The sequence below is a fragment of the Meleagris gallopavo genome, chromosome 5 (assembly GCF_905368555.1).
Source record: "Meleagris gallopavo chromosome 5, MGAL_WU_HG_1.1, whole genome shotgun sequence".
In the NCBI taxonomy this organism is placed as follows: Eukaryota; Metazoa; Chordata; class Aves; order Galliformes; family Phasianidae; genus Meleagris; species Meleagris gallopavo.
The window spans coordinates 13,342,415-13,364,950 of NC_139408.1; positions in this window are offsets into that span (position 1 = coordinate 13,342,415).

The following is a 22,536-nucleotide window of genomic DNA, read 5'->3' on the forward strand; positions in this document are numbered from 1 at the left end:
AGAGCACCTTAATCTGGCCACACTGCCACTGACCAGGTCACTTCTGTGCCTCAGCACTTCTTGCTCTACTTGGAAGTTGGATTGGACCACAATTAGAAGGTCAGTGAGGAACTCGCTTCCCACTAAGTCACGTGTGTTTATACCTGAAGTGTAGACTCACAGAAAGCCCTTTACCAGTACATTAGTCTTTCTCCCACCCTGTGGGTACTGTCCTTCCTTAGCCTGTGAGCTGTCCTACACTGTGATAGCAGATGACCACCACTCCCTTTTTGGCTCTCAAGAGGGCTTTCCCACTGGCAAATATTAGCCAAAACACATACATCTCCAACACACCAACTGCATTGGTTTGAACTTGAGGCTGCCACCCACCACTGCCTGCCATAGCCCTCTGCCAGGTTCACCATCCTCACGATGAGGAAGGCAGAAGTGCAGATAGCATATGAGGCCTTGAAGGGTCTTTCCAGAGCACATCCCACATGGCAGAGGGGTCCTCATCACTTCATTTACATTCCTCAGGCCTGTGATACATCCTCCTGGGAACACTTGAGAAACCTGCCGATGCTTTATGATCAAAATAGCAGAGGGCCCCACACACAGTTCATCTCCAGAGATGCAAAGACATAAATCACAGAAAGCTGGTTTTGAAATCACTCCACTAAATACGCATGTTCACCTGTTTCTATTCAAGCATCAACTAAGCAAGTTCATGTTTGATGAGCCAACTTATCTACCCCAAAACTCACAGAGCCCAGAGAAAAATCCAACTCATATCTGTTTACTTGTCTGCAGTGTTCTTGCTGATGATAAAAAACTATGTGCATGCTTGGAAAAATTCTGGACATCGATAGTTCACTTGCTTTCAGAGTGAGTATCTAGGGCTAAATTTCCACCCAATTTAAATCGATAAAGCCACATCAGTTTTAGGGAAGCTGCCCTCAATTGACAGATGCTGGGAATCTGGCTCTAAGCCCGACCTCTTCATAAAACAGTACTCACTCTGTAACTGCATGTTTGAGACACAGGCTGCTGATAAGATGCACTCCTAGTTAAACATAGTGCTTGTTCCGCTATGATTCACACTGAAGAGCAGTTAACTGATGCAGCTGTTCTGGACAGAAGCCTGCTCTTCACAAGAAAAGCATTTTTTGGACTAGGTGTACTTGCATAGCTTTGTTGATAAGCAAACTGTATCCTCAAATGTCAAGACAAACTACGCTCCCAGTGCTGACACTAGAGACAGAGACAATCCCTCTTTTTACCTTTCAGTGACTGCTTTCACCTTAGACCCATCAGATGCAAGCAGAGAGGCATTTTCTGCCTTGCTCATTCCTGAGGTGGGAGTCAGAGGAGAAACCAAAAGGCTGCACAGCTGAATATTAACCCCACATCTCCCCTGAGTCCCAGAGCCTTGTTCACTGCTTCCCGAGACTGTCACTCGCCCAGGGCCATGAGCACACCAGACCATACACGTGCAAGCAGGCGTACACAGCTGAAGGGCTGGAACAGCTCCTTTTACTGAACATCTGGACTTACACATATAAACTACTCAACACTCTCATCCAGAATTACAGAGTCTTTCATATCTTATCTCTCAAAAGCCACTTATCGGCCCACGGCTTTCAGACTGCAGCCTCTCCTGTCTGCCAAAGTGGAACCCAGCCATGCACAAACACAGCCATGAACAACAGCAGCCCCTCTCTCCTCTCCCACGCTGAAGGCTGTAGCTCCTCTGATCGGGGCTTGAACTTCAGAGGCAGTAGGAATAGCTCCATCTACCCCACAGCCTTGGGCTGAAGGAGGAACTTTTGCAGAGTTTAACCACAGGGCAACAGATCACCAATGCGGTAATGCCTCCTTGCATCCCAGGCTGAAGAGGGTGACTAATTAATGGCGCATGTTTATGTTCCATAATGGTGGTGGACAATAAGGAAATATTCATAAGCAAACACTGAAACATGTTACTCTTGTTGCTGCAGCACTCAGAGGCATAAGGCGTATCTGTAGCCTCCGTGTGCTAGATGCTGTTCAAACACAGACTGAAAAGACAGGTTTGTGCACATAAATTAAAAGTCAATAATGAGAACTAGCCTGAATTTTTGTTTAGTAAAGGTTTCTTTCTAATAAAATATCCCTTTTGTTTCTAACTCTAACAAAATGCTCAACACAAAGCTCCATTGGTGGGCTGACATTTTGCACCCCTAGTGAAGGAAGAAATACCTCTTCATTGGTTCTGCTTTCCCATCTCCTTTTAAAGGAAAGAAAGAAGCAGAAGAGGGAATGCAGGAAAAACTCAGTTTCATAACCATGAAAATGCTCTGTTTTTAGCATTCATTGGGCAAAACTCTTACTCCCCTTTTTCCCCAAACTTTTCAATTCTTTCCATGAAAATTCTTAAAGAAAATGGAAAATACTTCCTCCATGTCATAAGAGATGACATCACCAGATTCCACATTAAGCTAAAAACCTGTATTAATGCTAGAGGATGAGATAGAAGCTTTGACATTGCTGCAATGAGAACCACAGCAACCCTTTCCTTAGCAAGCAAATGGTGCTGGGGCCACGTAACATGGGAGATGGACAGGAATGGGGCTGGAAGGAGAAAGGCAGCGACATTACAGTGGGTGAAAGTATAAAATAAACCAAAGTCATTGCTAGCTCTGGACCAGCCGAGCTAACGTCGTATTTCTCGGCTGTATGGACTGCACATGGGCCGTACATGTTTTTTGTTCAGTCCAAGAGAGGTCTGTCGCAAGAACAACTGTCTCTGCTGTTGTTATGAAACCAAAGTTCAGGCACAACTCTCAGCCGACGGGTCTCGTTCCAGCGGCTGATGATACAGCCCAGAGAACGAAGATAAACCAGATAATCAGGCACCCTTGGGGAAACAGTGAAAATAACATCCTTAATAGTAGTGGTAGAAGGAGAGGGTACAGGTGCCGTGCCGTGCCTTCCCCAAGCGTCCCCCAACCCACATGCACTTCGGCCCCATCAGGCAGTCCTCCTCTGGCAAAAAACATGCTTTCAGATGCTGCTGCCAAACCTCAGAAATGTATATTGCTGTTCTGGCTATGTTCAGGAGGAAGGGGAAGGGAAGGCAGTGCGCAATTTTCAACAGTTTCTCCTTGGAAAGGGGCCCCCTAATTTTCTGAAAGGGGCCATGGAGGAGGAAGGAAAAAAGAGAGAGGCTCTGTCCCAGTTTAATCCCTTTTCCCAAAGTAGTTATACATGGAGAATTCATGATGGAGTTCCCCCTTTGGGCTTTGAGCCTCAAATCATTTCATAACACACAGAGCCCATCTGAAACCTTTTGATCACGTCACTTCTGAGGTCGCTGTGTTTATGGGTGTAGCCGCGCACACAGGCGGGTGGGACGGGGAGCAGAGGCACCCTGTGCTCCACACGCCATGCCGATGGAGGAAAACAACCCCAAACACAACAAAATAAAATAATAAAAAAAGCAGATTAAAAAAAAAACTGAAACGACTGCAGGATGACGACCGTTGATAGTGCTGGTTTCTGTAACGAGAACTCAGCAAGTCTCCATGCTGCTGTCAAGATGGCTCTACCTGGGACCTTGTGAATGGCTATCTCACTCGACCAAACCTAGCGCAAGGACCCTCTGATTGTTCAACTGGCAATTACCCAGGCTACACAGAAGCAGGCCAAGTGAAGGGCTCTGCTCAGCTCCATGGGCTGCTTTGACTTAAACAGGCCTTATTTCACCCCCCTTATACTGCAAGTTAACTTTACTCTGGGAGAACCAGAGAGTCTGGGATTTCAGCGACAACACTCTATAGACTTGATTCCCAAAAAATACTATTAATTGTTCCCGTACTTAAGTCATTTAGGCTCCCACAGCTCAGCCAAAATTATTCAGCTGACCAAGAAGAGTAGAATCCTCCCTTTAGGCTAATAGGAATGAGGTGTACAAGCCAAGATTCTCAAAGGGATCAGATCTTCTTAAAATCATCAGTGTTTAGTCATATTAGTAAAGAGCATTCAAGGCTCTGGACCTAAACACCAATGCCCTAAAGAAAAATTAAATGTCCAGAAAAGTTTACAAAGGTAACTGGAAGACTGCATTTCAGGGACTCAAGCAGGGATATCAGTCCTTTGGCAAATTTCACTTGCTGGTGGTTATTAAACCAGTACTTGGTTGGTTTAATTAAAATTCATGGTAAATAGATTTACTTTCTCCAGTGCTCTGTATGGACATATTTAAATACATTTACTTCCATTTAGCTAAACTTGGTAACTGACTCTTCTAAATGTTTCCACATGGTGGCTTGGATTTTTTTTTTTTTTTCCAAACTAAATCAATTTTAAACCAATTTTCGTTACATTGGTGGTTTTGCATGTCCACAAGCCCTGCGGGCCTCTTGGATTGGAAAACTTGGCGTGAAATCCAGCCCAAAAGGCCAAGTGCTGAAACTCGATGAAAATGAAACCACCTTAATCTATAGGGGAAGCTGTCTGCCCAGGCTGTGAGCACGTTCCTGGGGCATTGGTCTTACATGGTTCGGGGGCAGACATGACCAAGACTTGCCTCTGGACACAGCCACCACTCAGCCCCCAGTAGGTCTGTGATTTGGCAGCAGCGAGCTCAAATCCTGGCTGGTGGAAAGCCCTTGAAGAATAGCCCTTGGGACAATCAAAATCTGATCAGAATCCTTTTTTATTTATTTATTTTATGAAGTGGCTTCAAGCTAACTGGAAACCTGGCCCACGGCTTCTTCAAAACCTGGCCCAAAGCTTTCCTGCAATTCAGCCCAGGTTTACAAACTTGGCTGGCGTTAGGTTTATTGCACCTAGTTTGGGGCTTTGCTGTGAACATTTTGTGAAGATCCAGCTCTTGAAATTAACTGGGCTCTGCTGTTTTGAGCCTGGACCAGCATCCCTCATGTTCATAAACTCCACACCAATTTATTTACTGTCATGCAGAAAGTACTTGAGGGTGGGTGGCTGTATTTTTAAGGGAGAGGTCACTTGTGTGCAATTAATAAATCAATTCATTAAATCCAAATGCGTGAATTGATGAGATGAAGACTACTTACTGCAGAGCTTTGACTTATCAAAGCAATCTTTCACACTGCTGAGGAGCCAGGTTTGCTACAGTCCTGCATCCCCACCCATGGTGTCTATAGTAAGCAAACCTCAAGAAATCTTGGAGGAGCACCCAGCATCTGAGATACTTCAGAAATAGAGGCGATAGCTTCAGAAGAGACATTTCTCCTGAAAGATAAAAGCTGAGATATTCTGCCTCCTGGTAGGTTTAGGGCAACGAAAAAAGCCAACAATACTTTTGGTTTCCCAACATTAGCACTTCTAGTACTTCTGCTGCTGTGTAAAACTAGAAAAGAATGGGTTTATTTACAGTTGAACTGGTATTTTTCCCCCCCAAAAAAACCTCAAAAATGGTGACCACTCAAAGCAGAGCCAAGCTGGCTCTTGTCAAAGGTTCAGCATGGCTCTTATTACTGAGGGGAGTGTGGTCGTGTTGCAAAGATAGTGGCTAGGGAGTCGGGCCACTGTTCTTGGCTACCCTGCTACCCCACCATGTAACCTAGGAAAGTCACGTCTCGCCTCCACAGCTCCGCGTTCCTCACTGTCCCGCGCCTCTTGGCTATTTAGGCTGCCAGCTTTATGGTCCAAAGTCTGTCTCTTACTATTCTAGCTACCACCATAATTACGAGAATTTGATACATGCTGCTTTCCAGCACCCCTTCCCACAAAGCTTTGTTGGAGCAGCTCGCTTTGTATGCACAAGCAGTGGGGCAGAGATGTGAATTAAGATGCTTTCTCCATGGAGGTTTCCTCACTGCCTTCTCATCGGGTCCCATGCTCACACCACACTTGGGGACATCCTCACATTTTGTCACAGTTACTCTCATTCCCATCCAATAACTTCATTCACACATGCGCACAGCTGAGACACCACATCAACCTCTGTCATCCCTACTTGGAACATATGTGCTACAAGGAACAATCTCCCCCACCACCCAGAATAAAAACCTTCAGCATCCTGCCCTGAAGGGGCTGCAATATGGCACAGCACAGTTTACCAGGGATATTCAATGCAAAGACAGATACGTGAAGCACAAAGAGCCTGTAGTGTCAGCACGAGTTACACAAAGGGAAAGAATTGATATAACACTGGTGGATGAGCCCACAAAGAACTGGCAGAGAGGGATTAAAGCTTAACTGGCTGCCACATGCACTGGGACATACTGCCTTCACTCTCTTATAAGGCTCTTTACATAGATACACACATATATATTATGTATATAAAGGCTAAAACATGGAAGTGTGCATGCTAGGCAGCCAAAGCATGAGTGTATATGCATATACACATCACTTCTACAAGGGGCATGACAAGTAGCAAGGAGAAAGTAACAGCATGCACCTACAGTTTTTGTCTTGATCTAACCCACCTGAAACCGTGCCCAATTTCAACTCCTGCAGGTTAAGTCAGCACAATAAGCTGAGATATCATGCAGCCATGACACGCAGATGATCACACTGAGATACTGTCTATCTCAGCTTCTTCTCAGAGCTTGGCGTCGCATGTTTTATCAACAAATAACATGTCTTTACTACTGCCAGCCCTGCTGAACCACTGTAGCTGCAGACAAGCAAGCTGTGTTTGCTTCTCTTTCATTTGTCATCAACACAATAGCCACCCAAGTCCTCATTCCAGCATCTTACATGTTGGTAACAAACAGGCAAAAAGAGAAGAAGCTGGATTTCAGCTGGCTGCACTGATGCAGAGGCATAAGTAAAGTGAAAAATGTCTCAACATTAAAAAAAAAAAAATCACTGAGAAAAATATATCATAGGAAAACAGGAGTTTGAACAACAACCACCACCACCACCACCAAAACACCTCAGTCTGGTTCAGGTGTCCACTCAGCACTTCCTGCTCTTTAAGACAGTGCTGTATATACATGCTCTTCCTTCACCAACATACTGTCAAGTCCAGTTTGACATGAGATTTGCACGCAGTTTGGAGAGGTTCTCCCATTTATTCTCAGATAGCAGTAACCTTTTCCACTCTCCCTTACTGAAAGCTGTGAGGAGGAAGCCCACATCCCACCACATCTAGGACCATCCTGAGGTTTGGTGTTACTTGAGAAGCAAACAATATTCGGAGTAAAGGAAAGCAGTGACTCCTTTCCTACCATTAGCAGCTCACATTTTGCTGCTGTCTGACCGCAGGATAGGAGAACGTTAGACTGCTACAGACACTAAAGAGCACATCACACACGTAACTGTAGCACTTAATAGGCTCATTTAGCATGCAGAGGCCAGTGCATATACAGTACAACTCAAGAATAGAAGAGGGCTCAGATTTAGCTGACAACTTGGTCAAAAGGAGATCAAGAAATCTTTTACGGACGTTTGGCTTCTGCATTCAGGGGCCATTTCAGATCTGGATCAAAGTCCCTCTGTTAGCAAAGCACAGTGCTCAGAGCAGACCACAAGGGGAAAAAGCAGGGAAGGAAGATGAGAGAAACCACCAGCAGGAAGATCTCTGGACTACGACAGAATGTTGCTGAAAGGGAAGAACATTTTTGAAACACGAGCACAGAGATAAAATCTATTCTAAGGTGAGGATCAGCTAAATATTGCAAAGGCCTTTCATCACAATCTGGACACGTGCAAAGCAGTCTACATAATAAACAACGCATTTACCAATGGCCTCCTAATTTGCTTCTGAACCACATCATCTTGCAAATCTCCATCATCTGCCCTACTCACAAACTACCCCGACACCAGCGCAGAAGTCTGCAACCTGCTTTCTGAGATACCCTCCAATTAGAAGCTCAACAAGGCTCATGCTTCAAGGTGCTTGACCAAAAATACTCATTTCCCAACTGGGAAATGTTTCACAGGCTGCCTTAGAGCCTTGGAGCATGTGAAGCAAGGGAAGGAAGAGGAAATACAACCACAGAAGCACACAGAAGCCAACACAATCAGCCCTGGGGTTGGGGAATCCCTCCTCATACATATACACACATGTATATATAACCATGCTAGTCACTGCTATGGCAACTAACACAACAAAGATATCCTTTTAAAGGCCCTGTGGTAAGGAGGAAAAATATTTTGCTATATATATCGTTGCCTATTGACGTCAAAATCATTTGAAATAAAGTAACCTTTAAGCTCGGGTGGCTCCGGTCGTCATTTCTCCTCTGCAGGTACTGAAATTACGTTCACGTCACAATGAGCATCTGTTACCTTTCGTGGAAAAAAAAAAAAAAAAAAAAGTAACCAAAGAGAGCTGAGTCAGAAAGTTTTCTATCAAACAGTCTCCCACACCCTCACCAAAGGAAGACAAAATTAAAAAAAAAAAAACCTCCTAAAATCTAAGAAGGGCTGAATCCTGAGGGTGTCATTTAGTCACTCTTTGGGCAGTGCCCATGCTGATGTCAGAAGGAAATTGCCAATTTTGGTAATTAGTGAAAATGAAGAACCTGGAGTCAGCTGTGGCAGTTTAATTCAGCTGAATATCTAAAGAGTTCACTGGAAAAAGGCAAGCTGAAAGAGCTAAGTCTGGGCTGAGTTGCAAAAATAGAATGCTCCATATGAGAGTGATTTTAGGAACTTTGCTCCCACAGCCAAGAGCTTGTAGATCAGAGCAGTTCTACCTCTGTGCACATCTATGTATAACCCTGCACCATGGGCCTTCAACAAGACTTGCACTCTTTGCACTAATGTCAGTAGTGCAATTATTTTTATAATGACACTAATGAATTAGCTGCTGCTATACATCCAAGAAATACAAGTGAATGGATTTAGAAGGCAGAGTGGAAGGGTGGGAATTTAGATGTTAATTTGCAGTGGTCCGCATGAATACATCTTTACTGAAGGAAAAACCAACAAGAACAAGTAACACAGCCCTATAAGTTAAGAGAATGGATGTTGGTAATTGTTCATACACAAGGCACGAAGGCATCTTTGGCATTAGATGGCTCTATGACTTCTTCCCTAGTGCATAGAATCAACAAACACTGTACCTCTCACCTCCTCCCACCATCTAGGAGATGGAAACCCACCCTATCTTGGTGCCCAAAAATCACCCCCTGAGCTCCCCTTTGGAAGAGCTAGGGGAGATGCTTCAAGTCACTTTTGGCTTGGTGAGGATTTTAGCCAGCTTGAAGGATGCTGATCTGCCTGCACATCCTACCACAACAGTGCAGAGCACAAGCTAGGCCATGTTTCTCCCACAAGTATCAGGGAATATTTCAAAGAAAAAGCATTTATTATAATTTCTTGGTAGTAAATCTTACTCAACATGGTGAGCTTGAACAGACACACAAATACAGCAAAGTCACTTGAGCACCGTGGGCTGTTACGTACTATTAAGTCATCTGCAGTCCCACAGTGAATCCATTTGCAGTGTGGTCCTGCATTGATTTTAGTCTGTTCCCCTCTCTCTTTTTTTGCCTTTGGTACATCAAGCTATAGTCTACAAATAATTCAAGAAGACTTGAGTCAGCCTTATGAAGGAGAATCAGCAATTTCATATTCTTTCAGAGGCCTTAGGAACTTCCCTTCTCCTCAGTCACTTGTTTTCCAAGACTCATAGAACTGCTGCAGTTCTCATCCCTCCTGCCTATCTGCTAAATTCACCTCCGAGCACAGGGAATCAGAGGGTTTGAGTTACTCCTGGGCTACTGAGATGCACAGGGAGACCATTGCCAGTATTGTGGTTCTTTGGTTATGCATGGTTATATGCCTCTACAGCATCCTCATGCAATTTAGCACCTTACTACAGCACATTATGGTACACATCCTAATTGTCCCACATCTGTTATTCCTCAAATTCTTCTGCAACCTCTTGTACCATCAGCCACGTCAGCTCTCCCTACAGAATTCTCCTGAAGAACTTTGCTCAGCCTGGACTCACAGGCACCACAGAAGAGTCCCCAGTTACCCCTCAACACCTTCCAGCCTCACTGCGTACCTTCTCTCATCTAACCAACAAAAACAAGCACACTTTTCTGAAGACCTCACCCTTTCCTCATCGGTCTATACCATATAGCTTAGGAAGCCAACATACTAAAACTTCTACTAACTACAGACTGACTCAGCCCTGACTCATAGATGCTTTCAGAAAAGCACCTTTGCATTACCACCATCCCTCAGCCTTTTCCCAAAAAACATCTTTCTCCACCTCCATTCCTACCTCCTTCCTTCCTAGAAGGTTGCGTAGAAAACCACTCTCCTTGCTTCTTTCTCCTTGTATTAACACCAGGTGCCAGCCCCTCCCTCCAAGATAATCAGGTCCAGATGAGTTGTGCTCCTGTAACTACATTTTCAAAGGAGGATCTCTCCCCCCTGTCAAGGGCAGCTGTGGAAAGCAGGTGCATCTGAGACAGGTTTCTCTGAAGCCCATGCAAGAATTAGATAGCTGCTGCACACAAAGAAAAAAAATGACAGTTGGTGGCTGAACAAACCAGTTGGATATTTTACCAAGAGTGAAGTACTAAAAATACAATAAGCTTTTATAGTACTCCATGCTCTACCTAGAAAGCTATAGGATATCTGTAGGACGAGTCAGACAGGCAGCCTTATGTCTGACAGCTGTTAGTCCTGAACTGCTTGATCTACTTGGCAGGGGGAAAAGCTAGCTCTGATACCACAGGCCAGAAATCAGAGGAATGCCTTTTTCTCTACCCACAAAGAAGAAACATATAAGTAATGTGCTCTAAAGCAAAGATTGCACAAAGAAGGCTGGCCACAAAATAACTTACAACTGAACTCAAGCTGAAGACCGAAACAGGTTGCTTTGAAGATGCCTGTTGAAGCTCCTGGTTGCAGCCCAAGAGTGGTTAAAATCCAGGAGAAAAAAAGAAATAAAGAGGGGCTATGGGCAGGCATGGATTCAATGCAGCCATTTGTCAAGAGAATTGAAGTCGAAAGGCAATGTGGAGTTCAAAGCCAGCGTCCAGGAAAAAATGGTATGCAAAGCTGAGTGATCTGCCAAAACAAGCCTGAACGAAGGCTTGGAGGGACAAATGCTGTAGCACTGTAGCAAAGTCCCTGTCATGCGTGCTTGGGATGGGCAGCTGCCCCACTGCCCCTACGATCTGCCCCAAGGCATTAGTAAGGGTAGTGCTAGCAGAGACAATGGAGGTTGTGTTGCCTGAAACTGGAAATACTGTTAGCTTAGACACCAGTGCCCAGAAAACAGTGCCTTAAGCTAACAAGGGTGTACCTTTTAAAGCTGTACACAGACTGTATGCATACATACATACAAACTAGCTGTAATGAGGAAAAGAGCATTATATCAGGATCAAGATACTTATCATTCCCTTGGTTTTATTGATAGAGAACATGAAAGCAATTGAGGACCCAGATGGGTCTTTCCTTCTGTAGACAGAGAGCCTTAAGTGGAGGAGACCTGAAGGTAACACGAACAGCACGCTTAAAAAAATTCACTTTGTCTGAAGGCACACAAAAAAAAGATGGAATGGGTAAGTTCAGTCTGAGAACGAAATGGCAGATGGAAAGACTAACTTGCTTCTCATTAGATAGAAAAAGATGGAACTCTCTGCTTGTGCACACTAAAGCATTAAATATGCTAGAGGACGATTATCCAGAAACCTTTGAGGATACAGTGTTTGCTGATTCTTTTTTTGTGCTGGATATGTCAGCAAGATCTTGGCAGGCTGTGGGGAAAAAACATGGTGTCTATAGAATTTCAAGGTTGTCACAGATCTGTAGCCTTAGTTAAATTCTGTTACAGTCATTCAGAAATGACCCCATCTCTTCTTTCATCTTAAGGGTTCTTCTAGTTTCATCCATCTGTTCCCTTGTCTTTTTTTTTTGTGGTTGTCCTGCAAAGGAAAATACCAGTATTGTGTTCCTTCCATCAGTATAGCTTCACGAGCCTGGGTCTTTGCTGTGGAGGTTTGCCAGGTATGTCACAAGGTCATTGGGTGGCAATGCATTGCCATAGAAAAAAATATGTCCTGTAATGCAATGCTGAGGACCTGACACGAAGGTGAGACATTTAACCATTTCTCCGGGTTGGTTTTATGAGCTCTGGAAATCCAGGTCCTCTTGGGTGCGTGTCAGTTGAGTTGGCTAGACCTCCAGTGGATATAAGTTGCTATAGTTCCATACAAATAATCTGGAAAATGATACCATGGTTGGCAAGCTGCTAGGATAACAAGTACACCACAGGGCAATGCCAGCTAATGCTGGCTGTGGATCTGGTCCATTAGTTGTACTGGTAGTATCAGCTTATGTTAACATATTTGTGGCTCTGGTAGACCTGGAAAAAAATGACATTTCCATGCATTTGATGAGAAGTGAAACATTTGATGCTTTGGTCTCAAGTTTTCTGCTGTCTTCCACAAGAAACAAAGGACAAAGTTTCACAAATGCCCTTCTCTTTTTTCCCCCTTTGGGGGCAAATATAGGAAAATGTGTTATCTGTGGAATTTCAGAGCCTGTTCTTAATGCAGAACACAAAAAACACCAGGAATAGTATTCTCCTGGAAAAATGAAGATTAAACTTTGCCTAAAGCCAAAATAACATACTGATCACTATTCATCATTCTGCTCTTCTCCTACGTATTCTATACATCTCCAAAAGCCTTGGTGAGACTCTGAAGGGCAGGTGCACATTACAGCTTTCTTCACAGCTTCCACCAATGATACTTTCCTTTGACACTCTGTACTTCCATTTTAATGTTTGCAAAGTGGGAACAGGAGCATCTCCCTTCACGGAGGCTAGATTAAGGATTCTCAGCTCTCAAAGAAGGGCCATGCACGTTACTATAGGTGTATCCTATATTCACCATTATTTACCACATGGAGGTCTGAGAGTGATCCCTGCTCTACATCCATCCATATACAAGAGATAGTAAAGGCACGTATGCTCTGCACTATAGGATACCACACAGGGTTGCCGTCCAGTTTACTAGGAATATATTATTTCAGTGTGGTGCTGCACACTGTGCTCACATCCCCTGGGCCGTAGCACATTTGCAAGGGGCTGGAGACCTTATGCACCACCTTATGGGCTCAGTTAACACTTGCTGTTTGGCACCAGCTGAGGATAGATGTGTGCACTGCTTTATTCTCTTCTCCTGGTGTTTGTTCCTAAGCCAGCCCCAAGCAGACTCTGTGTTGGAGGCTGCAACAGAGGGTTTAGCAAGTCACCTCTGATAGGGGACCCTTATTCTTGATCTAGAGGTGAACTGAAGACCTGAGTCTGCCAGCTCATCTGTACAACACGCTGGTGGCAGATGGTATATAAACATGTTTTCTGATTACTCAAGAAGGGAAAACAGTTGGGAAAGCAAAAGTTTTTTCTTCTTCTTTAAAAAAAAAAAAAAAATTAAGTTAATGAATGGAAAAAAATCAACAAACTTCTGAAATTCGTTTTGATAAACAGGATTCTGTCTTAAAAAAAAAAAAAGAAGAAGAAGAAGAACTTGGCAATGCTGAAGGCTGCTACTTCTCATTAGGACAAGATGATGGTATGGCAGGAATGCAGGGCAGAGGGGTGCAGATGTGTGAAAGCATTTAAGAAAAGACAACCCGGGATTAGAGAAGTGCCTGTTCCCAAAATGGGTTGATCTGAGGTAAAGGAAACCTTTGGGATAAGAAGATAGTAAACCCCTTCCCCCCCAACTTTAATAGTGGATATAAACAGTTTTACGGTATTTCCACCAAACAGAAGAAAGAAAAAAAGAAAAAAAAAAAAAAGGGTTTCTGCAACACACACATGTTCCCCATTAATTAGGAAGACTGCTGTTAACAACACGTTGCGCCAGAGCTGCCAAGAACTGTCAGACGAAGGACAGGGAAGCCCATGGCAGAGGCAGGCTGCCTCCCAGGGGGGCCAGTAGTTGAATCCCAGCTGAGCCAGTCCTGCACAGTCATGAGGTGCTGGGAACAGCAGGCAGCAGAGCTGGGGGCACAGCAGAGCACCTCTGAGCCCCAGCTCAGGTTCCTCCCCCTGCCCCTTCCAGCTACAGACATTTTCCACAGAAATGCTGGCGATGTTCGCTTTTGGTTGAGACTTCAGGACTATTTTTGGCATTTTTAAAACATGCTTAGGGGAGGTGCCTTCTACTTTTATTCACATAAAGGATCTTTATTTTTATGTATTAAGGGACATTAAAAAGGGGAGAGGAGGCAGAGCAAGAAGAGAACTGCCTTACGCTTTGACGCAACTGTAAAACAACACACACTGATGCCCAAGCTTCTTTTCCCCTTAGCAGGCTCCAAATACACCCTTTGGTGCAACACAGACCATCCCTAGCATCCTGGTTTTCTTCAGCACAGCCATCACTGGGACCAAGCACTGAGCTCTAGCTCTTAAGCATCTCCCACCTTCACACCTCCTGAGGGCTGGGAGCAGCTCCATCCTCCTAGCAGACCTTGAGTCACGCATCCTCCAGGCGCCCAGGGTGCCGGCTTGGACTCCCCACTGGATGTGACCAAGGTTGCATACTGTTATGTACACACAGTACTGACTCATGGCGGGATGAAAGTGGGGTCCTGAACTATTTTTTCCTCATTAAACGGATGTTGGAAATAATGTCGCAACGATGCAGAGAAGTTCAACGTGGGGCCTTGCAGGAGGGGGAGAAGATCTTGCTTTAAAAGAAAAATGATTTCCATTGCACTTACATACCCCAAAGACTCCCAGGCATGGAGAGGTGTCCACAGGCCCACTCCACCAGCATACTGTAAGATGCTTGTCTCCGGGTGGCCGCTCCTGCTCCCTCATGAGGATGCCAAGGATGTAAAAGGCCATCCATCAAAGCCTCCTCACATCTCCTGGCCTCATCAGAGGTTGGTGATGATGTGCTTGTTTTGGATGTGCCTCTTCATACTCTGCAGGAACTGACAGGGATTAGCCTCTCCATCCTGTCCCACCTCGGTGAGTCATCTGAATTTACTTACTGTCCTTTGTCTTCCAGTTTGGGCATCCTGAGAGGCTGCTCATAGAAGTGCTGTGATCTCAATGACCCATTGATCTGGTGGTTTCTTTGCAGACCCCTTCTGTTGCTGCCTTTGCTCCAGGGCCCCCTTCAGCCTCACTCATGCCAGGAAACACCTCCATTACAAGACCCCATGGCAGGAGTAGGCAGACAGAGACAGCTGAAAACCTCTGTCTCTTCCAATAACTGTCTTGCAGTGAGGTGGTGGCATTTCTTTTCAAACTCCAGCCATCCCAGTGATGGGACAGAATAGAATCGCAGAATCATTAAAGTAGGAAAAGACCTCTAAGATCATCTAGTCCACCTACCACCAATATTGGCCACTAAATCATGTCCATAAGTATCACATCCACACATTTCTTGAACACCTCCAGGGATAGTGACTCCACCACTTCCCTAGGCAGCCTGTGCCAGTGCCCAACCACTCTTCCTGGGAAGAAATTAATCCTAATATCCAACCTGAACCTTCTCTGGCACAACTTGAGGCCATTACCTCTCATCCTGTTGCTTGCTACCTCCCAGGTAACTGCTGATAAGATGCAGGGCTCTTTGAGTACATACCTAAATCTCACAAACTGGGCCATCAAAACATCAAAAGCACAGCACTATCAAACATGGTGATAAGTTTTGTGGACCAGGACACTTTGCTGTTCAGCCTTTCCTTTTGAATCCCTAACTCTGCAGTTTTCTGAGGCTTTTATAGATGCAGTGCTGTATGTGATGATACTTGGGGTTACACTGTTACACGGGCAAGGCAAGGACAACAGAAGGACTCTATTTTCAGATGATGTTAAGACTGCTTTTCTGCTAACAGTTATACTGGTTGGTGTCTTGAAGGAAGAGTGGAGAAAGACCAGAAGCATCAGGAGTACTAAATGACTAGAGCATAGCAGACACTCTTTTTTTCCAGGGTTTAAGTCAACAGGAGCCCTCTGACAGCATGAATTTAGGACTTCTGGATGTTGGTGCACATTGGGAGAGCTCCCTGCATCACCTGCTCTGAATTCCAAGGCATCACAGTGCTGTTTTGCAGAACGGATTCTCTGGCTTACAGTTAAAATTCTTCAGTTTGGGATAGTTTATCTTGTGGAAAATATAATGGATTTCTGTGGAAAGCAGACAATTTTTCACTTACAGACACCCAATACTTTAATTAAAAAACTTTTCTGATGGGGAGAAAAAAGCAGCCTATGTGAAAAATTTCAACTATGTCTTCAAATACACCTTCTCCTAATGGCATCTGATAAATCGAATGCACCAGTTGGGATGTGTTGCAAGAACCAACGATAGTAACAGTTTGATGTCTGCCTTGCTTCAGCCCTGCGGGGGGAGGAGGTTTGGCAGAAAGCACAATTGTCACGCGGGAGCCTCAGCAATGAGTCGTCTCCTGGCTAATATTCCTCCACTGCAATGGGAAGTCAAACCAGCTAGTAGACTCAGCAACAGCCCAGGATCCTGAACTATCACTGTGGTTATTTCACATCACTTTGGGGCTACCCCAGTTCATCCTGCTATCACTCAAGACATTATTTCATAGGGAGTTCATTAAACCAGTGAAACATGATACATGAATAACACCCACGTTCATTTTAGCAGGAATCGTGTTAACTGCACTTCTGCCTGTAAGTGTAGAGAGTCAAACCAGGACAATGCCATGGTGTTAAATAACAACAGAGAGAGACCATAGCCTATAGGTGCAGAACAGCTGTGTACTTTCTCCCTATTATCCCACCTGCAGTACCTGTCCTACTAAGGTTTCAGCATCCATAACCCCACAACTCTAATGCAGAGAAGTTACAAACCACTATGAGCCCTCAACACTTAGTTTAGGAACTTGACCATGGACAGAGAAGAGACCAGAAACAAAACTATGAGAAATGCCCAAGTTTCCAGGACACCGTATCGCAACAGTTCAGCTGTGGTCTGCTGGAGTCCTACCACTGTCTCCAACACCAAGACAAGAGTCTTTCCCCAGCACTTCTGGGTGATGCTTTCAACCAGTTTTCTTTCCCGTCAGGACTGGTGCCAAAAAAGCCACAACTCTTGATCTGGTGCTTCATGCCAGTGCTACAGAACAGGAGATTCATTTTCATTTCTTACTCTTTCAAAACATATACCAGGTGTCCTAGAGCAGATCCCCTCCAGTGCTAAATTACTGAATACAACTGCAATATCTGGACCTGCTCTGACCAAGAAATACATAGGTTGCTCCGAAAGTAATGCCTCCATTTATTTCCATGGAAACTACAACAGATATAGAGAGTACAATAACACTGTTCGACAGCGCAAATTCTCAGCTACAAAACACTATTTTTCAATATAGCTACCACCATTAGCTATGCATTTTTGACAGCAATTGTTGATATGAAGATGTTGCCCACACAGTCCATCTTTCATTGACTTAAACAAGTGGAAGACAGAAGATGCCAAATCTGGACTACATGGTGGGTGTGGTAGGGAGGTCCAGCCAAAATTGGCTATGGGCACCATGGTCTTCAAAGTGACATGGGGTATGATGTTATTATGCTGCAGGAAAAAAAGGCTGTCTTTATATCTGTCCCGACTCTGGAAGTTTTAGCATTCAGCTCAGTCAGCATCACAATGGTCAGAGTCAATGGTTTGTCCAGGTTCCAGGAAGTCCAGAAGGATCACCCTTTTCCTATCCCCATAGACAGTGCACATCACTGTACCCACTGATCAAGATGCTCATGGCATGACAGTTATGCATGGCCATCCAGAACATGGCTCACCTTTCAGGTAGCTGTTGCCACTGCTGAAAACCACCTCTGATTGCCTCATGGTGCTCACATTCACTAGTTGGTTTCCATAAATATTCACCAAGTGTTTACGAATGTCAGTGAGTGCCATTTTCTCTGCACAGAATTCAATGACACATCTTTCTTTCATCCACACTTCCATGCCAGAAGCCATTCTGCCAAACTGCCCCCCTACTACCATCTGTCACATGGCAACAACATGTAGTAGAGTACTGGTGGGAGGGTTGAGCCTCTTCTGCCGTACTACCAACATCCACCTCTGATGTAGTGTGCAAACATAATAAAATAGGAGGCATTACGTTTGGGGCAGCCCTGGTAAAAGGAAATACAGATAACCAATCCCTTCCAAACAACAGAAATCAGCAATTTCAAAAGATGAGGAAGCAGATCCGTGTTTCAGAGAAATTAATAATGACGTATTTTGCAAAATCAAACCCTTAAAAGTGCTTCTGGCTTTAGAAATATATATTTAAAAAAAAAAAAAAAAAAAAAGTTATCCAAATTCCTTCACAAAACCAGTCAAGATTAAAGAAGAAAAACAGCATTATTCTAACTGAACAAAGCATTACATATATGTTTTTTTACTGCAAGGTTGGAAATGCAGTTGTAAAAGAGCAAGAAAACCAGAAGCCTCAAGTTTAGAATTTATCTTGTGCTAATCTTTTGCTCCTGTTTCACTTGGGATTCTTTCTGAGGTGTTCTTCCGCCACACAGAACAGCTCTCAGAAATCCCTCTCATTTCTTTACTACTGTAGGAGACCCCATTTTATTCCGCAACCTTTCTTTAGCAGCTGGAGAATACGCAGGGCAGTGATATTTCTACCTACACTCATCATTTCTCTTAGGAAGTCAGATTACACAGCTAGCAGCTCCCATTATAAATATCATATGCCTAAAGATCACTTCTGTGTGCAAACAATTTCAGTTCAGTTTCAACTACCGCAATTTCCCTGCTAACGACTTCTTGTGTTTGCATCCATCTCGAATGCGAGGGCTCACTGGGGCACAGCGTGGGTTGCTGATTATTTATCTGTCTGATCAACCCAAACAACCTACCCAAGCAATTTTCCAAGGGCTGATTTCTAAGCAGCTTGAAGGCACGGTTTTTCAGCATTACTCGCCCTTCTGCCTGCCTGCTCCTTGGCGAAGATGTTAATTCAGAGCAGAGCTGGCAGCAGTCCCCTACCACCCCAGGGGGTTCCTCCTACCAGCATGCAGGCAGTCATTAGGCTCTGACTATAGTCTGTCAGCCCGTCCAAGTCACTGGTCCCTCATCCAAGCCAAATGGTTATGCCACCTCATGCCAAGTCATGCCATAAAATAACAGTAGAAATAACTTACATTTTAAATCCCCAAAGGCAGCTACTGCATCAGATTGACTGATTAGAAAATAGATGCTAAAGCATCAAGAATGGAGCTTGAGGCTCCTGCTCACAACAAAGGAACAAAAAAAAGGGCTTAAGCCAGGTGCAGGCTACATCATTTCAGGTGTCTGACTGATACGCCTTACTTTGGATCTTGTTCAAGCAGGAGAATAATAAGCTGCCTCGGTTGTGAGGAGCTACAGGTGAGGTTCATTTGGAACTCAGATGGCATGAACCACCCTCCTGAACACCCATCTTTTTCCATTGCTCTGTGCAACCTCTGGGCATTTAGGCCCAGGGGAACGAATTGGGGGTGAATATGCATTGATTTGAGCACCAGGCCTTTTAAGAGACTGGTAGATCAACTTACATTTAGCACAAGGACATGCCCAGACATGTGTCTGTAAGCTTCAGACACTACCACTACCACTGAGAGCACAATCCCATGGAAAGATATACCCACTGTAAAAGGAATATGTGATGGTAAGAGTAAAAAGAGAAAACGAAATGCAACTTGGAAAAAAAAAAAAAATCCAATAAAATAATATTTTTTCCTCAAATTGAAATACATTTCCTTTTTTTTTTTTTTTTTTTTTTTTTTTTTCCAATGGAAATTTTTTCCAGTGTCTATAGGGTTTCAAAAGCAAGGAGGGTACACTTGAAAAGGGATTTTCTAGTAGCAAACCACTTCTGTAAAAATGTGTACATAGCTCTCCCAGGGATCAGTATGATTCAGTGCTGCTTGAAATCACTAGTAGCTATCTGTAGCGAGATGGCAATATTTGGGTTATTTAGACTTCTTCTGAATATGGATCATTACAAATAGCTCATTATGGAGCATATAAAATGAGGTGGTAACTGGATAACTTGACAACAAATTATTTTCACTATACACAAGTGCACGACAATCTATATTGGAAAATGATAAATTAAACCATTCATATGCCCTGAATTTGCTGTAATCTCTCAAGAGGGGAAAAATCTAGGTTAAATAATGGGCAACTAAACAAAGACATATGTTCAATGTGCATCACAGATCAGTGAGGCAATGAGTCGTTGGAAACACCGCAACAATAGCTTTTCTGGAGCTGCCAGCTGAACTGAGAAAGGCAGACACTTCTCTTTCCCTGATAGACCTTCTCCAAGACCCATCTCTCCTTCCACTGCAGTCAGGCTCAGGCACTGCCAGCACCTCAGGAGGAAGCACCAGCCTGCTTTCTGTATAGGTGCACAGATTGTTCTGCAGCCCAGATTGCCAGGGGAGCAGTGGGACAGACGCCGGGACCCCCAGAGCCTCCTCTGACTGCCCCCAGAGCTGAGGGAAAGTCCCGCTTGCATCGTGGGGCCTTCCCACCAGGTGCCGGCTGGACATGGGGCAGCAGTGGCCAGGGGCGAGCCGTCTCTGAGATGCATGCGTGGCTCTGGCTCGGCTCTTTGTCTGTGCAGGAGGGGGCCGGCGGAGGGCGAGCCAAGTCAGAGCATAGCCAAGCGAGAATGTTCTGGCAGCCCTTCCTGGCGGCCTGAGCAAAGTTATTTATCACTTTGTGCATTTTCCTTCTCATCTGTGTACAGCCGGCTCCAATGGCTCAGCTTGCGTTTTGCCTCGCGGAGCCAAGCCAGTCCCTTGGCTGCGCTCTGTCTTGGCTGTCCATTCACGCCTTCTGTCTCCTCCAGCTCTGCCTGGAGCAGAGCAGGAGCCCAAATTAGGGGCAGGGATCTATCAGCAAGCAAGAGATCGAAGCACAAGCAACCAGCACTGAAGGCAAGGAGCACGCCTCCGCCCCAGGCCGGTGAGCGTGCCGTTTTCCCTGTCTGAGGACATTGTGCACGGTAGCTTCCATGCTCCCAGGCAGCCTCTGCTGGGGACCTCCAGTGCCTGCTGATGGATGTGAGATGTTTTCTTCCATTTATTTCAGGGATCGCGCCTGTGTGCTGACTTTTCCAAATCAGTGGATGTAACAACAGTGAATTTCCAGTGAATTTTTCCAATTCTATAGACTTTATTTTCCATAATGCTGGTGTATTTTGCCAAAATGTCTAACACGGGCTTGAGCATTCAGATGCTTACAAGGGTAGCACTTGCTCTTGATAAGGGCATACCACACTCCACTAAACACTAAATATTAGAAAAACATATCAATGCAAACTCCATCAAGTCTAATATCGCCAAAGGTCCAGGCTACAGCCCATCTTGCGTTACAGGATATTGCCAAAGACAGAACTCCTGAATTCAGATGCCATTCCTCTCTTTCTTCCTGAGTCTCCCATGAGTTTTTGTCTGGAGCTCACACGTTCGGCAACAAAGTTCTCAGAGTAAATGGGAAATCTGCATTTCACTTTGCCAAGCTTGGGGCAACACAGAGGCTGATTTTTATACAGAACTTTGCACTCCAGAAGTTGGAGGGAAATTCCCATCTACACAAGGCTGGATCTTGCCTACCTTCCTCTATCAAAGTTAGTCCCAAGAGGTAAAAACCTCCCATTGTTTTGATCAGATACTTCTTCTGATTGGCAGATATGAACTAGAATGAAGCAGGGCTGAGGGGGCCACCTGGTCTGCAGCAGCTTCCCAGAAGCATTCAAGAAAACAAAGTGTGTTCAGCAGCAGCTTCCCATCATGACCCCCTATTTGCACATGCTGAGAACTTTCCAAAATTGGGTTGCAATTTCTCAGATTTGGTCTCTGCCTGAAGGTAGAAGAGGAAGTTGAGTAAAATCCCTTCAGACCTTCTGAAACAAGAAGAGAATGAAAAATTGCATTTTCCTATTGTAATAAAAATTTTAACCATTTTTTTTTCTCTGTAAAACTGCTTGAAATTTGAGGAATGGCATAGCTATAATTCTAATGACAGGCCAGATCCAAAGCAAGCTGAGGTGAACAATTCATGGCTGATCTCCCTTGATTTTGCCTAGCTCTGATGAACATCCTACAGGTAGGCAAACAATTTGCTGAGAAAATTGTTCAGAACAGTTGTGCCTATTTTCTACTTGGGAGTTGCTTGGGAACAGGCTCAGATTGTTTGCAGTGTATCTAGGGCTTGGATGTACTCACCAAAGCCCAGCTTTGCTCCATCCTCCTCAATTTTTATTTTAGATCCTTGCTCCATGAATAATCTCCTCGAAGAAAATATCCACGAGCAGACGAAAGGACATCTTTAGGTAAAGAATTTGTAACTAAATCATTTATACAACGGTTGTTTTTTTTTTATAGCTGGGTCACAAGCAGATGATTTATCAGAGTTACGCATCTCTTACACATAGCCTGCTGTATCTGAGGTCCTGAAAGCTGTTAACCTTTAATGCCTTGCAGTTAGAGTGTTCTTTCATTAGGGCTTCACCCAGTGAAGCCTTTGGTTGGCACAGCATTGACCACCCCATCGCCATACAGCTCCCACCTCCGGGCCATTCTCCCTCTTGATACTT